The following is a 17,904-nucleotide window of genomic DNA, read 5'->3' as shown; positions in this document are numbered from 1 at the left end:
TGCTCTGAGCTAAAACAGAATGGCAATAAATATACTGATTCAAAGGATATTGCCAATATCCTGGCAGATCGATTCAGTGCCAACTTCACCCCTCTCACCCCTAAATGGCCCATCTCAATACCGGAAGATTGCCAAATTCCAGTAATAACGGCCACACAGGTACAAAACGCACTCTCTAAAGCCAAGAATACAGCATCCATGGGACCAGATGACATCCCGGGCTGTGTACTACATGAACTACAATATGAACTGGCACCTTACCTAAGTGTCATGTTTAATCATAGCCTCAACTCAGGTTTCGTGCCCACTGAGTGGCACAGAGCTACAGTTATCCCAATCCACAAGGGGGGATCCACCTTGGATCCCGGAAACTACCGTCCCATCAGTCTGACAAGCCTTATCTGCAAGGCCATGGAGCGTATTATCATGGAACTTATAAACAAAGACATTGGCAACCTTCAAACACTGGACCCCACCCAATTTGGGTTTGTGAAGGGCCGATCTTGTCTCCTGAACCTGATTGACTTCTTTGAATCAGTCTCCAGAGCCATGGACAAGGGTAAGGTGGTCCATACAGCCTATCTAGACCTTGCCAAGGCCTTTGACACCATCCCCCACTCTGGAATCATAGATAAACTTACTAAGTTGGGTATTAATCCCTATGTTACCCAATGGGTTGCTAAATGGCTTACTGATAGAACCCACACTGTAAAAATAGCCGACTCCAAATCCAGCTCCAGACAAGTGACAAGTGGAGTACCTCAGGGTTCAGTCCTGGGCGCTCTTGTTTGACATCTACTTCTCTGAAGTACAGGTCAACACTAAGGGACTCTGGCTAACAAAGTTTGCAGATGACTGCAAACTGGGAGCCATTATTGAATCCCCAAATGATGTGGATACTCTACAAAAGGGTCTTACAGAAACAGATGCTTGGTGCCAGAGCCATGGGCTCAAGCTCAATGCCAAGAAATGTATTGTTATCCCTTTGGGAAAAACATGTATCCATGAATTACCATATAGGTGGCAGTACACTAAACACAGAAAGTGTGATAAGAGACTTAGGGACACAGGTGGACAGTGGTCTCACCTTCGATAACCACATCGCCACAACAGTCAGGAAATCCTTCTATGTGGCACACCTCATCACGAAGGGCTTTTCATCCAGAAAAAAGGAGGTCATTGTCCCACTGTACTCATCCCTCATTAGACCCATTATAGAATACAACGCCCCATTTGGTATGTACCTCTCAAGACATCTACAACAACTAGAAAGGCCTCAGAAATACCTCACTAAAAGAATCACAGGCCTAAAGCAGATGCCCTATGCTGACCGCCTTAAAAACTCCAGCTATACTCTGTCGCATATCGTCTACTCAGAGGCGATCTCTGCTTAACATACAAGGCCATGTCAAACCCAGAGCTGTTGGACATGCTACACTTAAAGAAATCCCAATCCCTCAGAGCTACACGCTCCAGGGATCTAAACCTTGTCATCACAATAAACAAAACATGCTGGAGGGATAGGTTCCTGACCCAGAGACTCCCCAGACTCTGGAATAGATTGCCCATACATGTCAAGCAGAGTGCCTCTTTGGACCTCTTCAAGAGGAACCTTGACGATTGGATGGGAGAAAGGAAATTCACCCCAGGGATCACATCAGTCGCCCTGCTAGACAGGGGTCCAGGAAAGTAAATAATGTGGGAAGAAATAGCCAGGGGATTGTTATGGCTAGGCTTGTATAGGCCCTAGGGCTGATAGCCTAGTACCAACCTATGAACCTATGAGTCCTAATCGGGGCTGTTCAATATTGTAGAAGAACATAAGTATATTACTGTTCAAAAGTCAAAAAACTGCAGACAATAACTGGCCATTATGTCAATGCAGCAATACAATAAGGCAACAAAGTGTAAGCCATGCACCACCAGGCAAAACTGAGAACATATTTATACAACAGATAGAAAGTGTGCAAGGGCGCCCGCAGGCAGGTGCAAGGGGGTGCACTTGCACCCCCCTGGAATCGCCTGGCCAGGAGATTAATTTACTTCTACTTAAAACAAAAATTTGTAAGGGTGTTGTTCTTTAAGAATGCTCTTTGCATCCAGTCATTCAAACGGAACAGGTACTTGCGCATGGGTGCTGGAACTATAGAGCGAGGGAATGCCCGCCCACTTTTACAGCAGCAAGACCTGTAAACACTCATGCGTGCATCGCACACTATTTAAACAGAAAAGTGCGTGGAAAAAATGGTGGCCGATCATCCACGGTAAGGAGAGCTTCCCCCAAGGCTGTGTGTTCCGTTTATTATTTACTGCATCCATTCAGTAGCTGGTGTTTTATGTATGTTCATATATACTGTATGTGTGTCTTTTTTATTTTAGCTAAAGCACGCAAGCACAACGTTGTAGTCTGTGGTGAAAACCATAAGGAGTAAGACAATGGTAGGATTCAGCGTATAAGCCGTGGCCTGGCTGTAAATCAAGGAAGTAGGTTCCATCACGGAAGATAAAGGTATGCTAGGATGACACATGGGGATGTTGCAGTAAGAACAGTTAACCTGTCTCTTTTTATACAGGACAGTCCCTGTTTGTGTCCTGGTTTAAAAATGGTAAATGTCTAGAGATGTTATGAACAAAGTTATTTCGTAAGTTCTTTCTAAAAGTTGAATAAAACCATCTTGTATGTGCAGCACTTTCGTATGCTATGCAACAACAGAAACAAATACAGTTCTACAAGAGTGAGCTTTTATTTTGTCCAAAAGCTGAAGTCTACTACTTTGCACTGGTTTATCCTAGAAAATCTTAACGTTTACAAAAAGTCCAACATCAGGAATCCGAAAAGATGGCAACCCTATTTGTAACCGATTAGAAGCTGATATCGTATGTCTTTACAAATAAGTGGTACTTTTTTACCAGTTTTTGTGATTGGTATGTGTACGGTTGAAATGCGATTACGGTTGTAGCACCGGAGTTCAATGTAAACCCCCTTACTTGTGGATGAGGATAGTAGTTTGTAACTCTGTACAATTGTACAAACCTAAAAACAAGTTGATGGAAAAAATGTTCGCAGCAGTAGGGAATAAAGCATTTTAAAGTAGAGGTTATTTTTGTGAGAGCAAAACCTAGTTTAAAGGTATATCACGTAAGAAGGGCCATCAAGGTGCTACTGTCGGATGAACTTCCATCAGATAAATGCAAGGGTTTAGTCTAATATTTGAGTATGTTCCACCATGCTTGTTAACAGTCTTTCGGTTTGTCTAGATGTGCATCTCTGTGATCTTATGTTGTCATTTATTGGCTTCATCCAGGTTTTTTGCTAATGTTGAGAGCTGTGGTAAGAACCAATTTCACTGAATATGTTTGGGGGCTATATTCTCCCATTACTGGCTTTGTCCGGGTGTTTGCTGAGTGGTTGAGAGCTATGGTGAGAACTGAATTCACTGAATGTTTGGTGGTTGTAGTCACCCATTATTGGCTTTGTTCAGGTATTTTGTGCTAAGAGGTTGACAGCTGTGCTATGGTGAGAACTGAATTCAGTAAATGGTAGATATTTAAGTTTCAGTCTTCCTCTTTCACAAAACAGTTGATTTGGCGTAGTGGTATGTTGCTCTGACTGTTTTGCACGGGGTCCCCTGGGTTCAAGATGTGGCAGTGAAATGTATGGTGGTAACGCAGCATTTTATTCTAGCAACTTTCAAACATTATACAAGCAATGTTTAAAATGTGTCCCTGGTTTTTGGCCTTTTGTCCCCCAATAAATTTTGGCTTTTTCCAGATTTCTTGTGCTGAAAAGTTCAGAGATACAGCTGAGTGTCGAGTAGATTTTACAAGGAGCTGAGAGCTGCAGGGGAGCAAAAGTTTAGTGCTGCTTTATGTTTAGTCTGCTTGCATTGTTAATAGCACAACAGATGATGTACTTGCTTTAGATGCTGAAGGCTGTGGGTTCTACTCCCACAGTAGGTAAATGCATTGCTGATGCTGTATTGTGTTGTAAAGTGGGTGGATGCTGCAGTCTTTTTGGCAAAGATACCTAGTAACTATGAACCTGTTAACAGTTTGCTATCCATTCCTATTGCGGTATTACTAGCTTTTCATTTTTATTGCATGCAACAAAAGCAATTTATTCTTCAAGGGTAACAGGCACTTTATTTGTAGATTAAACAATGACATATAAAGTGTTTGCTAGCAGCAACCTCTTTATTAGTTACAAATTTTTTCAATGTGGAGTTTACTACTTCAGAGATTGTGTATATTTTTACTGATACTGGTGGACTTGAGTAGACTTTTATGATGGAAATGTTCTGAATTGGGCAGTTTTGTCATTGGTGGATGCTTTTGTTTCATTGTTTACTGGAAAAATGTTCAAAACAATAAATTTAAAATGCCCTCTAACAACTGTACTGTATTGTACAAGGAATATAATGTAATACGGTCAGGAAGGTGTATCAAAGAGCACGTTATGTTCGAGGGGCCTATGATTTTGAAGACAGCCCAGAGTTAATATTTGCCATTGGCAAAATGTATTTTCTCTGAAAGTGGGTTTCAGTGCTGTTTCAATGCATGCGAGTTTCAAGAGCAGAGAAGTTTTAATGTTAGTCTGTTTTCATTGTGAGACTGCATTGCTTTAACAGATATGTTATTAGGGTTTGTGCTGTAAAATGCAAAATAAAACTTTCAAATGAAATCCTAAATCATCGCAGAAGTAAAGCAGTATGCACATTGGTGTTTATGATAAATGGGGCAAAATAACCAAGGAATGGGACATTGGAATGGCTGCAGGGGGGAGGCTCCATTTGACCATGATTTTGTGAGGGGGTAGCAAGCTCAGACAGCCCCGGTTGAACTATACCTCTCAGTTGTCCATATCTTTGCAGAATTAATAGATATTTGCTGCTTATTTTTGGTTTGTTCCTCAAATTTGTGGTTTTCTAGCAAATAATTTAGGAATGAAGCCATTAAATGACAGACATTGAGTTTCAGATGTCATAACCTTCAGAAAAATGCATGCTAATGCAAGACTGTCTTTTAAGTTTATACAAGAGCAATTTTTAGTAGTGTTTGTATGTTCCCCAATATATTTGGCCTTGTTCAGATTTCCTGCATTAAGAGGTTGAGAGGTATGTGCAAATCACTTTGTAGATTAGGAATATCCAAACATCTCAATTGTCCCCAATTCTGGCTCAAAATGTTGCTCTCCCCTAATAATACCTCCTCCAAAATGGCAATTTTGGAAGAAAATGTGGAGGGTTTACAATTACAATGATCACTTATAGATTACCTTTATTTCAGAAATGCATGTGGATGCTCTTATTTTGTTAGCTGCTTCAGGTTAACTGTTAATATTAAAAAGGTGTCCCTTTTTAGACAGGTATGGTTGCATCACATTTTGGACCGTTCTTCATAAAATTGTGGTTTTCTGGCAAATTAGTGGCAAGTCATTAAAGATTGAAGTTAGAAAATAATGGCAGACATTTGAGTTTCAGATTTCATACCCTTCAGAAAATTTGTACTAATGCAAGATCTACCTGTTCTATTTAAGTTATAAGAGCAATATTTAAAAATTGGCCTTATTTTTGGGCTTGTGTCCCACTTCTAGTTCTATGTATGGCTTTGTCCAGATTTCTTGCTCTGAAGTTGAGAGGTATGAGTGTCAGATCCATCACTGTCAGCCAGAGACATTTCAAATTGTGACATAATTATTGCACCCCACTCCCCATTGTAGTGGCTCTGGATGTGTCCATGGAAGGCAAGGAGCAGTTATGCAGTGTAAGTGTGCAGAGTATTCCCCCATCCAAAGTAGATCACAAATACGACCGTGGCTTTTCATCTGTCCTTGATTTTGCAAAATGTTCTGGTTTTCTATCAGATTTTTGTACTGTTGATTTATGCTTCTTATTCAGGAACTGTATGCTGTCACAGTGCCCTGTTGCTCTGTTTAAGTAGCCATGGTTTAATGAACATCAGGTAAGCTTGTCGGAGATTGTAAGATGCAAGTAAGCTTTAGTAAGCTTGTCGGACATTATAAGATACAAGTAAGCTTTAGTAAGTATATTGTTAAAGAATTACCAGCATTGAAAGCCTTTTCGTTGTTGCCATGCAGAGAATATTTACATGACTAGATAATGTATAAGCCTTGGGTATTGAAATGCATATGACAGTATTTTATTTATTTGCAGTTGGTTTGCCAGGATAGTCCATTGGGCCAAATGAACCCGTTTTCAATGGAGTCCTGGGGAGAAAAGCTCCAAAACTAAGTAGGTTATTAATAGATATACAAATTATACAATTACACAGAAGTTAATCATACAAGAAATAACAATTTGCAAATAATACAACAAAAACTAGAGCGAGTACAATCTAGTGATGAAATTAATAGGTAATACAGACTAAAGGGAAATTTAGCACAAAAGCACTGAGAAATAACAACATATTTGGAAGCATTTCATGACAATATTGAGGAATAATAACATATTAGGAAGCAATGCACAAAAGTACTGAGAAGCAATAACGTATTAGGGAAGCAATACTTAGGAAGTGTGGCCTAGTATATTCTTTCCGATTATTGTAGGAATAATAATATGTATGAGTTAGGGTGGGTAATTAGGAAAGTTGCAGGAGGAAACAGAGGAAGAAAGAAGATGGAGTTTGCAATTTATGTGGGGTGGGAGCAAGAGCATTCCCACTGGGATACTAGATGTGAGTGAAGAGATCTTTTAAATATAAAATGGTTGGGGGTGGTGCGAATGGAAGGTGGTAGGGAGTTCCAAAGGCATGCAAGGCCATAAGACAGAAGATTTTTGTCGGGGACGAGTTGGTTTATATACTTCTAATAGATTTTGATTGTTGGACCTTAATACTCTAGCAGGAAGGTGCATTTTAAAGGCTGATGAAAGGGAGGGACAAAGGGAGGGGTTGAAAATGAGCTTATGTGCAAGATTTAGTTGAGTATATGTGAGAACTGGGTAGCTCTAGCCATTTTAGTTTTGGAGAGGAACAGTGGTGGGTGGAGGACTTGTGGTTGGTAGCGAACTTGGCAATTTTGTTGTAGCAAGAGGAAAGTTGTGTTTTTAGAGAGGTCTGTAGATTAGTTAGGAGTGGAGCTCCATAGAGAAGGGAGGGGATAAGAAATGAGGTAGAGGGTGATTTTGGTAGCAGGTGTAAGGTAATGATTTTGTCTGTAAAGCATACCTAGTTTTTGATGGGTTTTCTTGATATTTAACTGTAGGTGGGAGTTGAATTTGAGCTGGTTATCAATTTGGACCCAAGTAACTTGGTCTCGACACCAGTTCCAGGGGTAGATTATTTTGTCTAGAGATGTGGAATGTGTTTATATTGAAAGAAGTTGCCTTAGAGGGGGTGAATAACATTAATTTGGTTTTAGAGGCATTGAGTGCTAGGTGATTCCTTTTCATCCATTGCTCAGTTGTTGTAAAAGCATCTTGAGTCAGTTTTAGGAGTGAGGGGATAGAGGTGGCAGCGCAGATAATAGCAGAATCATCGGCATATTGGATGATGTCTGAGAATGGGATAGAGTTGCGGAAATCATTTATAAATATATTGAAGAGAAGGGGACTCAGTATAGAGCCCTGGGGTACCCCAGTAGGAGTATTTAGAAATGAGGAGGTGGCCTTTTTCCATTTGACTGCTTGAGATCTGTTAGATAAGTAGCTGGAGAACCAGTTCAAGGAGGAGGGAGATAGGTTAAGTTTAGAAAGTTTAGTTAGTAGCAGGCTGTGAGAGAGTGTCAAAGGCCTTGGAGAGGTCAAGTAGTAGGGTAGAAACAATTTGGCCAGAGTCGCGGGCTTTATTTACAGTTTCAAGGAAGGAGAGGAGGGCGGTCATAGTGCTATGATGTGGTCTGAATCCATGTGTGGGAGTTAGTAGATGATTATCTAAGATGTGGAAGGGGTTGTAGTTGTATACACTTTTCTAGGAGTTTAGAGATAGGGGACAGAAATTAGTAACATTGTTGTTGTTGCCACCTTTATGTAGAGGTATGATAAAGGCCCTTTTCCAGACTTGGGGTACTATACATTCTTGGATAGAGCGGTTGATTAAAATGCTAATAGGGTAAGCGATTGCTTCAGCAGCTTTGCTAAGAAAGTAAGAAGGGATGTTATCAGGAGCATTGGTGCATGGCTTCAGTTTCATAAGGAGTTTCTTTATAGTAGAAGTGGGTATAGGTTTAAATGAGAAAAAAGGAGTGTGAAGAGGGAGAATTAGGGGCAGATGAAGCTGATGAAGTAGTAGGAGTAGGAGGAGTGGAGGGATGGGAGTTAGTAGATGGGAATGAGGAAGTAGTAGCCGAGTGGGGTAGAGAGATGGTTGGGGATGGTAAGGGAGTTTTGGAGAATGTAGTGGTGTTAGAGAAAGATGACATTAATTTGGAAATGGATTCAATGAAAAGAGTTAAATTGGGTAGCCAAGTCTTGGTCAGGAGCGTTTGGGTCTGGGGTAGGGGTATCTGGTTTGCTGGGGTTAAGTAGAGTAGAGATACCTTTCCAAAATTTCTGAGGGTTTGATTTTATTATTTTGAAGTGTGGAAAAGTAGTTTTGTCGTAAGATTATGAGCTTTTTACCTTATTTCAAGTATTTTATATTCATTGTAATAAAAGGACAGGATTACAGTATTTTCAGAAGCTCATTACATTTTATTGCAGACCAGTGTCTTATAGCAGTGGCTGTGTGTTAGTACACTTGTAGTTGGGTCAGGGTGGCTTTAATGGTATATGGTAAATAAGCATTGCTACCTTACTTAAAAGCCAAGCCCTGCAACAACTAGCTCCACACTGAAGTCAAAACACAATAGCTCTGGTGGGTAAATGTACTCTGTAGTAATCAAAAAAGGCAAATGTTTAAAATAACTACAGCTTATGTGCAAACACAATAGGTAGTGATGAAACAATGCTCTGCTAAAAATGCTTTAATGCTTCACATTGCTGAGCTGCAGATCAGTTATCACTGGCTACCAGGATTTCACCCACTTCAGCTCAAGCACTGTGCCGTTCAGTGCAACCTTCCCAGAACTAATTCAAGTCTGATCAGAATTATTTGGTGCGTGTATAAGAGGGAGGTAGCATACCCCTCAGCTGCCCAGATTTTTGCCCCATATTCCTCCTAAAAAGGATTGAAGTTGCTAAATGAGACATTTCAGTTTTAGATGTCATGTCATTTAGAAAAATGCATACTAACACAAATCCTGTTACTCTTGCAATTTTCTAAGTTTCTGAGAGCCATATTTATAATCTATCCCTATTTATTTTAGGCTTTGTCCAGATTTCTTGCACTAAGGTTGAGGCCTTGAGGGGTGTGGTATGTTTGTGAGAGAGAAAGTGAAATGCCCAAGTTAGAGTTAACAGGTGGAATTTTCAAGTGCATTTTCAAGGAACTGTGAGTTTTAAGGGAAGCTAAGTTCACGGCTGCTCATGCCAAGTCTATTTACAATGTGCAACTGTTTTGTTTAGCAAATGGTATCTCTATTGTGGTATAAAGTTTTAAAGCTATGTTAGTAGCACCACAAGTAGAATACTTGCATCTTAATGTATATGCTGTAGGAATAGAACCTCAAGCCTTTACATTTGTATGCTGCAGTCCTCAGGATGTCCTCCTTTGGATGAGATGCCTAATAACTATGAACCTGTTTTTCAGCTTGTCATCCATTTTCTATTGCAATATACCAGCTTACCATTTTTTTAATTTAACATAGGCAATTTATTCTTTGACGGCAGCAGGCACTGAATTTGTAGATGAAACACTGAAATATACAGTTGTTTTCTAGCAACAACATCTTCATTAGTTTCAGATATCTTTAATGTGGAATTATTCAGATTACTTTTACTTCAGCAGAGACACTCAAGTGCTGCTGTATAATACAAGGGATATAATTCAATTATATATTATAATTAATACAATCAGGTAAATCAAATAACTTTTGCATGGCCCTAATGGTGTGCAAGGGGCCTATTGCTTGAAAACAGTTCAAAGGTAAATAACCTGCCAGTGGCCAGATGCATTTTCTTTGAATGTGGGTTTCAATGCTGTTTCATTGAATGTGAGTTTCAAAAGTAGAGAAGCTTTAATGCCAAGTCTGTTTTCATTGTAAGACTATTGCTTTGTTTAGGTTTAGTAAATGTCTCAGTGTTTGGGCTATAATGTTTGAAATAAAAGCTGTAAATTAAATCCAACTGCCTGTAATCATTGTAGAACTAAAGCATAAAACAGTATGCACACAGATTTGAACAGTGTCTACAGTAAATGGGGAGAAATTGCCAAGTAATGGGACACTGGAATGGCTGTGTGGGCGGGGCTTGGGGTGGGTGGACTTGGGCGGGGCTGTGTTGGCAGGGGGCGGGGTGAGCTATGTGGGTGGGGCTCTGGGTTTGCACCCCCCCCCTGCAAAAAATCCTGCGGGCTCCCTTGAAAGTGTGGCTGTGAAATGGCTACAACAGTGAGTCTGGTTGGTGCCCACTTCAGTAAATAACATCACATGAAACCCTGCCATGATCTGTCTGACACAAGAATTGTCATAGCAGTTTAAAAAGGTGAATTACTGTCCGTGAAGTTGTAGAGTTCAGATCGGACATGTCCTTTTAGCGTATGGAACCAGCATGGAGGGCTGCAAAACATCCGTGAATGTACAAGAAACATAATAAGCTGTGGCCGTTAACTACAGGGTAAACACCATGCTACTAGAAACCATAGCAATATAGTCAATCCAACAGTCATGCCATGATCTGGTATTTTAACAGAAGAGGAAACATAAGCCGAGAAATGGATATGTCAGTATGTGTGTTTAGAGTACTAAATATGCAAATTAGTTAACTTGCTGTAAACAGAAATTGTTAATCAGTAAGAATAGCAAAAAATTGGCGTAACTTTCCAGTCAGAGGATGAAGATGTGAGTTTAAAGTAGCGGAGGTAAATCCATCATATCTGTGAAATGCAGTAAAAAATGATAGGGTAATAACTAGGAATCAAAGAACTTGATAGGTCAATGCATAAAATATAGCAAGATGATAGGGTAATGGCCTTCAAGCAGTGCCTCAAAAGGAAGAAAAAAACTTTAAAATCTGTCCTAGACACAAATAATTTGCTAGGTTCTCTGGTTGGTAGTACACTAGCCATTTAGTTTGTCTGTTCATCCGGAGGAAATGTAACAAGGCAACATGGCAATAATATTAGTACAGTACGACTGAGACAAAATAAGAATAAAATACATAAAACGTCGGAAGCACATGGTCGAGATACGGCCGCATCAATCTTGCCAGCGTAAAGTACATTCCTTGTCAATGTGCTGTAATCAGTAAAAGCTATTAAGCTTAAAAAAACAAAATTGCATTAAGGTAAGCCATCCATGTAATGTGGTGAAGGAGTATATAATATTAATGTGAGGAAAAGTATGATAGGGTAATAAATGTGAATTGCTGAACTTGATAGGCTAAAGATAGGGTAAATGTTTTTCAAGCAGAACACCAAGCAAAGAAAAATGTTGAAATCTGTCCTAAACACAAATAGTTTGTTATGTTCTGTGAATGGTCGTGCTTTGGGTTGAGAATTTAATAGATAATTTGGAGAACATGCAGTAAAGCAACATGGTAATTATACTAGTACATTGCTACTGAGACAACACCAGAACACACATAAAACATCGGAAGCATACGGCCGAGATACTGTTGCATTAATTATGCCAGCGTAAAGTACATTTTACGTTAATAACGTCATTGATGCCTGGGGTGTAATACTAAGATTTATATATAATGTAATAGTAAAAAATAGAGTCTTATTACAGTCAGCTGAGTATATAATGAGGCGGTGGAGAACATATTATTTCTGTGAGGTAAATTGACTTATGATAGGTCAATAACTGAAAACATTTGCATATGATTGGTTAATGATATGAAATATTGCAAGGTAATAGGGCAATAGTGTTTTAGTAGTAAACCTATGGCAGGAAAATGTTATAGTCTGCCTGAAACAAGAATAGCTGGTTAGTTTAGTACAAATTGCTGGTGTTTCTCTATATTCAGGAGAAAATGCTATAAAGTAAATACGTAATAACACTTCAGCATTACGTCATGACAAAGTAAGAATTCAAAACAAGAAACATCTGAGGCACATAGCCGAGATACGGCTGCATTAATTTTGCCAGCGTAAAGCACATTTTACGTTAATAAAGCCATTGATGCCTGGGGTGTAATCTGCTCCTAGTAGGAGTTGCCAACGTAGTTCCTTTACTTCTAGCAAATTACTAGTGTCACCAAAAAACATTGTACTTGTTCTAACACAAAAAATAAAAATTTATCAAAATGTTGGCATCGCGAACTGTTTCCCTAGAGCGTTGCTGGTGTCCTTAGATCTGATTGCTGAGCAGTGTTCCTTGATGCGGTCTGATAACTTGTGGGTGGTTTTGCCCACATAAAATGCAGGGCAAGTTTGGCAGATTGCAGCGTATACTACCATTGTGCTATGGCAGTCATAGTGTTTGGGAAATTTCACTGTGAAGTTGCAGCGTGGAAAATAGAAATTAGATCCTGCAAAAATATATCGACACACCATGCAAGAGTTGCAGGGAAACATGCCCAGTGAGTTATTCATTGAGACATTGTTAGTCACAATAAAGGGAAAGTCTATTTTCAAACATGGTAGTAGTTCGTGTTTTCTTGAAAATGAACAAGGGTTCATTACCACGTGTGTTCTGTAGATACCTGTTAGAAGAAATAATGTTCCAGTTTCTGTTGACAACAGTTCTGATAGCAGACATGTCCCAATGGGAAAGCTGCAACATCTGTCCGAGGAATTTGAAAGTCTAGCTGAGTGGGGAGTGAAACCAGCTTTTAAAATGAGAGGAAACCTCTAGTGCCTGGTAGAAATAATTTCAGTAGCTAGATTATCCAGTAGCTGTGCTGGGTAAATGCCATTGTAAAAAAGTTGTTTTAAGTATGCCATTTCTTGTGCAAAAGTCAGGACATCACTAACCAAGCGAGAGCGCCTGATAAATTGACTTTTTTTTTTTAAAACAAGTTTATTATTTTTAACATACAAAATAAATATTATAACAATCTTATACAAGCAGTTAATATATAAACAGTTATAACATTTGATAAAACAACCAAAGTATTTACAAAGACATCCACTGCAAATCAAATCAATTAATTAAACTGTAACATCTTACTAATACTGTTTTAACAGATTTTGTAAAGTATCCCATATATTATAGTAAGATGTTTTCCTAATGGTTCTTGACTTTATTGTCATTAGTTCCATATGACATACTTCAATCATAACATTTTTAAATTCATTAAATGAAGGAGGAGTATCTGAAATCCAATTTCTGGTTATTATTTTTCTAGCCACTGCTAGAATAGACCATAATAAGGGAAGCTTAACTTTTTTAACACATTTAGGAACAGGGGTGTTAAATAATATAAGTGATTTAGAGACTGTAAAATTATCTGTGAAAAGAGCCTGCAAAAAATCTTTGATTAACATCCAATATTCCTTCCATTTTATACAGTCATAAAACATATGAGCCCAATCGGCATTTATTTCTGCATTACATCTCTTACATATGTTGTCTTTATTGTTTATTTTATTCATCATTAAGGGTGTATAGAAAGATCTATGTAAAACTTTCCAGGTAAAAAGTCTCCAATTAATAGAAGAAGTAGTTTTATAAGCAGATTCCAGTATATATTGTTTATCTTGTTGTTTTGGTGATTCACCATTGATGGAAATGAAATAATTCCAGTAAGTATCTGAACTGTAATGTGTTTCATCTCTAATAATTTTATGTATGTGTGAGAGCTTACCTTTATCAGAAACCCTATGTTGTAAATTTAATATCAAGTAATCAATCAGAATTGGGGCAGATTCTTTAACTGTTAAAGACATTAAATCAAGTTTATTAATAAGATGTTGTCTAAAAGTCTGAATCTCTAACCAACATGTTTCTCTCAAATCAAATTCTTGCTTTAAGAAGTCTAAATTTTTTGCTTTACTGTCAGACAGCAACTGATACCAATACTTTAAATCATTCTCTGTAACTAGATGAATTCTTTCAGGGGTGGATGATAAAAGAATACCTTGTGTATACATTATAGGAAATACGATAAAATTCCATTCCTTATACTTAGGATGCATAAATATAAAATTACGATATCTAATAATAATATTTAATGGGTAACTAGCTATATATTTTGGTGTAATAGATGAGGTACAAAACACTTTTAGTAACCATAACATGGGAATATTTACAATAGTATTTTTGTGTACTAATGATATTTTCGTGAAGTGCATGCTAATTAGTCCCCAATATTCCTTCCATTTTGCAACATATGACTGATCTATTAGCAATGTTATAACTTTTATAATAGAAGAGATAGCATATAAATTAAAGTCTGGAAATGATATGCCCCCTTGAGACCAACTATTAGTATATTTTTTAATGCAATCCTAGGTCTATTAGGTGCCCATAAGAAATTTAACATTTGTGAATTCAATTTCTTAATAATTATTTTTGTAGGTGGGAGTATTATTGATTGTATTATGTATAATATCTTAGGGAATATTATCATTTTAATAATTGTGAGTCTTTCTTCCATGGTAAAAAAACATATTGTTCCAGCTATTGAAAAGATTTTGCATTTTATGAAGACAATTACTATAATTATTATGTATAATGGATTTTATATCTTTAGTTAATATTATGCCTAAGTAAGTTATTTGACCTGAATTGGGTATATATTTGAGAAAATCATTATTGAGAACATTATTCCGTGTATATATTGGTAATATTTTAGTTTTTTCTTCATTAAATACCAAACCAGAAATATTCTTGAAATCTGTCATCTTGTCAAATAATGAGCGTATAGAAGAATTTGTTCCTGTTGATGCAATTAGAACATCATCTGCAAAAAGTTGGATTTTAGATATTGTATTTTCATCTATATCAAATCCTTCTATATCATTGCTGTTTCTAATCAAATTAGCCCAAGGCTCCATTATTAAAGTAAATAATAATGGTGAAAGTGGACACCCTTGTTTTGTACCTTTTAATATGGGTATTTTTTGTGAGACATATGTTCCTATTTTAATGTAAGCCAATGCTCCTTTATATAGATGTTCAATTAAATTCACAAATGCATCTGAGAAATTTGTACATTTCAATAAAATAAACAAATAGTCCCAACTTACTGAGTCAAATGCTGAACCTATATCAAGACTAATGAGTCTCAAGTCTTTCTTTTTTCTGTTTGCATAATCAATTAGCGTTAAGGTTCTCCTTATATTATCAAAAGTATTTCTATTTATAATAAAGCCTGTCTGATCTATATCTATTATACCTGGAATAATTGTCTTTAATCTGTCAGCAAATATATTCATGAACATTTTATAGTCAACATTAAGTAATGAAATAGGTCTATATGAAATGCATCTGGTTGGGTCTTTATTGGGTTTCAGAATTGGTGCAATAAATGTGTATTGCCAGGATGGGGGAGTTGATAACTCATTTTGAGCTGAAATGAAAAACTTATGTATTAATGAGTAAGTACTCTTAGGAAGAATTTTATAAATCTCTGGAATAATACCATCGTTACCTGGTGCTTTGTTTGATTTAAGTTTATTTATTTGTGTGATAACCTCTGTATATGAAATATTTTTATCTATTAATTTAGTCTGTTGTTTATTAAGTTTTTTGTTCATGTTTGTAACTATAAAGTTCTTTATTTTGTCTTTAGAATCCATATTAATGTTATTATGATTAATGTTATGAAAGTGATTTCTAAATTCATCTAATATTTCTGGTAAACTAGAGACATTCTTCTTTTTCCTTGGAGAAAATTTCTTTGATGTGATTTTGTTTATTCAGCCTTTTTGTTTTATTTTTAAGTTTATGTAAATATTTGGGACTTATTGAGTAAGACAAAAATTTATATTTCTCTAATGTTATTTTGACTTTGTGACTTAAGATTTCTTTGTATTTCTCATTTAATTTATTTATTTCCTCAATGACTTTTTTGTCCATAATATTTTGTTTATTATTATGTTTATATGAGTCTAACTTGTTTTGAATGTCTATTAATTCTTTGTCCCAAGATTTCCTTTTATTATTATACCATCTGATACTTTGTCCATATAAATATGATTTTAGAGCATCCCAAATGTAAATGATGGAGACGTCATGTGTAGTGTTTAAGTCTAAGAAATGTTGCACCTCTGTAAGTATATAATCTTTATAATCCTTTAGTTGAGTTAAGTATGCTGGTATTCTTTTGATCTGAACATTATAAGTACTATTTACCATAAATTCAAAGACAATTGAATTATGATCTGATATAGGACATGAAATGATCTTAGAATTAATTAAGTCTGTTACCAGTTGGTTAGAAATAAAGACTCTATCTATTCTTGAATACGTTTTATGTCTATTAGAAAAAAAGTGTATGGTAATGATTTAGAATATGCCTGATTATTAATATCATTCAAATGATATAAGTTAATGAAATCCTTTAAATGTTTTGCATTAGATGTGATTTTCCTTTTTCCTATAGTAGTAGTATCTTTTTCATGCAGAATACAGTTAAAATCTCCTGCTAAAATAATATCTCCTATAGAGAATGATATAATCTTATTGAGATGGTGTTTCACTGTATTAGTGCCAATTCCTGGAATCCAGTATACACTAATTAATGTATATATTTTCCCATTAATCTGTATTGTGACCATACAGAACATTCCTTTATCATCTTTATAAGACTTAATAGTTTTAGGTATAGGCATATTTTTGTTCCATAAGATAGCCACTCCTCTTTTTTTCTGTGTGTGTTCTGAGCTAGCCAAGACTGTATATTTATCAGTGGCTAATTTATCTATATCTTTTTTTAAGGAGATGTGTTTCTTGAAGGAATATTAAATTGACTCTATGTAGATTAATATATCTCATTAAACTTGCCCTTTTACACGGGTTATTCAGTCCATTAATGTTTAAAGAAATTCCTTTTAAAGTTACCATTTAACTGTTATAAACATATAAAACTCATAATCAGAGTAACATTTACTAAAATAAGTAGAATTATGCCTTCTCCTTTAGGTATTCTATTAATTACAACTATATTTAATGAAAATCTTATGGAATTTTGTGTAATTCAAACTCTTGTTTGTAGTGACAATGAGTTTATAAGATGTAATGTGGATGTCAGAACTATATACACATGATAATAATCAGATGAAAATATTGTTTGGATAAAACAATGCATCCAGCCTGGAGTTAATAACTCCAACTTCGAGTAGCAAATACCACTCAAGTTATCCCCCTATCCTAAGCAGCACTACTCCAGCTGCCACCAAATTACTTCAATACTATTATTAACTAAAGTTAACCTCATTTAATTTGATTATCTATTATAGCAAAGCTTAAACAATTTATAAAACAGCTTCATATAATCATATACAACATTTATAATCATCTAATATTGCTATGTACATCTATTCCATATAATAAATTCATAATCATAATAGCATTCTAACAATCTTGAAAGTGAGAGCAGAGAAGAGAGAGAGAGAGAGAGAGAAAAAAAAAAAGAGAAAAAAAAAAAAAGGAGGAATACCCAAATGGTAGTTTAATAAAAAATTGTAATAAGTTCATATTATATGTTTATGCTCAGTTGAATTCAATAATGTTTGTTATCTCAAGCTATCATGACTCAGACATTACTTACATTAGGGTATACCCATTTTCTGTCATAGCAGTACTGTTAGTAGTTTTAAAACTTTAAATTACTTGCACTAAAAGCTTCCTTCTTATACTCATTCTTATCATATAAATAAAATGAATATTCACAATATATAAGTTAAAAGAACATACTACATAGCAATATTGATCCCTGGTTATACACAAATCATTGTGAT

Source organism: Protopterus annectens, chromosome 6.part1, assembly GCF_019279795.1.
Source record: "Protopterus annectens isolate FY-2018-M chromosome 6.part1, PAN1.0, whole genome shotgun sequence".
NCBI classification, from domain to species: Eukaryota; Metazoa; Chordata; order Ceratodontiformes; family Protopteridae; genus Protopterus; species Protopterus annectens.
The sequence above is the reverse complement of the archived record's forward strand: the minus strand, read 5'-3'. Positions refer to the sequence as shown.